This window comes from Microtus ochrogaster, chromosome 21 (genome assembly GCF_000317375.1).
Source record: "Microtus ochrogaster isolate Prairie Vole_2 chromosome 21, MicOch1.0, whole genome shotgun sequence".
Taxonomy (NCBI): Eukaryota; Metazoa; Chordata; class Mammalia; order Rodentia; family Cricetidae; genus Microtus; species Microtus ochrogaster.
This window is the reverse complement of record NC_022022.1, coordinates 23,313,432-23,317,316: the sequence shown is the minus strand read 5'-3', so window position 1 is coordinate 23,317,316 and position 3,885 is coordinate 23,313,432.

Genomic DNA, 3,885 nt, shown 5'->3' with positions numbered 1-3,885 from the left:
CCTAGGCAAGCTGATCTATCTGACCTTTCTCTCTCTCTCTCTCTCTCTCTCTCTCTCTCTCTCCTCACTTCCTTCACCCTTCTTTTCTCTCTCTTTCCTTCATAACCCCCTTACCCTTATATCCTTCCCGATACCCACTAAATAAACTCTCTATACCCATACTTTCTCTGCATCTGTCTCCCACTTGCCAGGGGAGCTGCCAGGATTGCAGCGCCATAAATCATAACACAGGCAATCTCTGTGAGTTCAAGACTAGCTTCAGCTACACAGTAAGATCCAGGCCAGCCAGTGATTGAGATTTATATATATATATCTGTCTCAAAAAAATATTTTCTATAACTCAGCTTTATTTTCTATAATACAACTTAACCTCTTTCAAGTTCTAAAATCCAAAAAGACTTCTACTGCCACGCAGATTTTAGATCCCTTTAATCTGAGAGTGAAGTGGAAATCTGAGGTTTATTCAATAACACATTGGGGGACCCAAAATAACCTGTCTGAGAAGTTCACTCTTCAGCTTTGTCCTGAATCTAAATCCATCCTGGTTGCTCCTGCACAGTTGGCCCCAAAGTCTCATGCTGCTTCTGAAACATGCTCAGGGCCCCAAATAATGGGAATTCTACAGTTCTGTTCAACCTCTGAAATTAGCATTAGGTGGTTGTTGGGTTCCGTTCTTCTCATCCTGTCAAATCAAAGCAGGGATAGTTTAATGCTGGGCACAGCAATGCATTTACAAAATTAGATATGCAACAGCAGACAGGCAAAATTGCTCAACAGGTACAAAATGCCTGCTGCCAAGCCTGAAGTCTCTGGGACTTCCTGGTAGGAGAGAAGCAGCTCTTGCAAGTTGTCTTTACACTGGCACGTGTACTCCCCAGCATGGGACCAACTCCCTCCACACACACATGCATATACATACACACACACACACATAAACACATGTTAAATTGTTCAATATCCAAGACCACTTGAAAAGTTGTATTGTTTGTACTTTTGACTGCAAGAAGCAAAAAGTAACTACTACACTAAAGGAAAGAAAAAGATTGTTGAGAATTCACGATAGGCTTATGAAATCCAAGGAAGAAATAGATCAAGATTTCAGTACTAAACACCCTTGGGATGTGCAGCAGCCTTAGCCAATATAGAGGTCTCAGTAATAGAGTAACTCAGTACTTCATGGTTGAAGTATTAGCCACAGCGTACTCACATGCCAAAATGCAGCTCCTCTTTGCAGTCCCCAGAGTGGCAGTGAAATAGTTCTACATTCATGGTAGAGCATGTGACATTCTGCATTCAATCACGAACCATCTGAATAACCTAAATGTACCCAGTTGTGCCTTTGCCTAACAAAGTAGTTTGTTTGGAAGCACAAAAGAAATAGTAGAAAACACAAAACATCAGTAGAACTGTCTCACAGAGATAATAACAGAAAAAAATCTGAATGAAGACAATGGAGTTTTCGAAAAACCTATTACTTTCCTCGGCTTGGAACACAGCAATGTATAATTAACAGAATGTATGTGGCACTTAAGAGTATTATGACATGGGCGTTTCCTTGATTAATAGTACTACCTAACCAGACATGATGGCACAATCTGTTATCTCAGCACACAGGACACAGCCTAAGGACCTCAAGTCAGAGTAGGCTACATAGTAATATCCTTTCTCGGCAACACAACACGCACAACACAACACAAAACACAAAAGACAGCAATGGTCCCAAATACACTTGGAGACACGCTAAATTTTTATTTTATTTTATTTGGATAATCTCATATACCCCAGGCTGTCCTTGAACTTGTTATGAAGCCAAGGATGAGAAGACCCTCCTGCCTCCACCTCCTGAGTACGAGGATTGCAGGTGTGTACACCCACACCTGGTTTTGGGATCAAACCAGGACTTTGTGCTAAGCAAGTATTCTACCAATTGAACCACCTAAAGCCATCACTTTAGAAAAAAAAATATCTTCTTAAACAAATCTCTTCTTTTGTTTTGTTTTTATTTTATGTGCATTGGTGTTTTGCCATGGGTTTTGGGTCTTTTGGACGTGGAGTAACAGACAGCTATGAGCTCCCTTGTGGCTGCTGGGAATTGAACCCCAGTCCTCTAGGAGAGCAGTCAGTGCTCTTAACCACTGAGCCATCTCTCCAGGCCACAACTTCAGAAAATTTTAATATGGCCTTGTGGTGGTGGCACACTTCTTTAATCCCAGCCTGTGAGAGGCAGAGGCAAGTGGATCTCTGTGAGTTCAAGGACAGCCTGCGCTACAGAGTGACTGCCAGGACATCCAGGGCTACACAAAGAAACCCTGTCTCAAAAAAAAAAAAAAAAAAAAGTATATGTATTAGTTCATGATATTAAATGTTTTTGATCCTTTACACTCCCTTTTTGCTTTAAGTAGCAAATTTAAAATAGGCTAAATCTCTCCTCTCTCTCCTCTCTCTCTCTCTCTCTCTCTCTCTCAAACACTCTTGCTATCCCAGGCTGACTTTGAACCTGAAATTTTCCTGCTTCAGCCCCCACCTTATAGGCATGAGACCACTAAACCAGCTGAAAAGATTAATTCCTTAAGCCCAACAGAGTCAATTTCTCACCATTATTAGAAACAGTTTTCTGTTCCTTCAACGGGACACCAACATATAAGAGGTCAAGTCAAGAGAAATGTGCATCTTCAGATTCAAAGCCACACTCCAGTGGAGCTTAATGTTCACACTCAGAGAAGACACCAGCCATGAAAAGGGAGTGTTTTCACTTCCCCATTAAGTTGGCTATTTCTGAGGTCAATTAAATTATCCCCACTTTCCCTCATCCAGTCCTTGTTTCCATTTCCTTCCTCTCTCACTTTGTGAGCCCCACAATGGTTGCTAGTTAAAGTAAATAAGTGTATGTTGTGAATCCCTGGTAGTTTATGGTCCCACTTAGGGACAAGAAGAACACAAATGAAATGCAAGACCCTTAAGTGCCCTGCTGTAAGTGCAGCTAAAGAAACTAAGTGATCTTCTTTGGTTTTATCTACAATGAAATCTTTACACTTTTCTCCCATTTCCATTACTCACTCTTCTTCCTTAGCTCTCAAAACTTAGCAGTTTGCCTCAGAAAGACCAGCACGCAGCGCTAAACTGTGGACTTGGCTTTTTAGGATTTTCCTGTCTCCAGCTCCTGATCCCTGGCTGGTTTCACTTAGTCATCAATCACTTCCTGGGCTATCAAAGCCGCTGCAAAATTCCTGCAGGCATCTGTTATCTGGCGGCTTTGTTCTTGTTTCCAAATCACTCTTGGATTCCTGAGTTCCATGGCCCTACAATTATAGGTTGTTAGAAATAGCTTCTTATGATTGTAGATTTTAATACAGGGTTGGTGCTACACAGCAAAGCACCACAAGATCTGAAAAGCTATTTCAGCATGGTCATGCTGTGTAGTTAAAGATGATGCAATTCATGGGCTGGAGAGATAGCTCAGCAGTTAAGAGTGATGACTGCTTTGGCAGAGTTTTTGTTTTTTTGTTTGTTTTTATGTGCATTGGTGTTTTGTCTGCATGTATGTCCACTCGACAGTGTCAGGTCCACTGGAACTTGAGCTACAGATGACTGTGACTTGCCACGTGGCAGCTGGAAACTGAACTGATATCCTCTGGAAAAGGAGCCAGTGCTCTTAACCGCTGAGCCATCTCTCCAGCCCTACTTTGGCAGAGTTTGGTTCCAGATGGCCCACAGCTACCTGTAAGCCCATGTCTGAGAGGTGTGATGCAGCTTCTGTGGGCATCTCCACTGATACATAGTCACACATAAGCACACACATCTCCACTGATACATAGTAACATAAGCACACACGCACACACATCTCCACTGATACATAGTAACATAAGCACACACACACACACACAC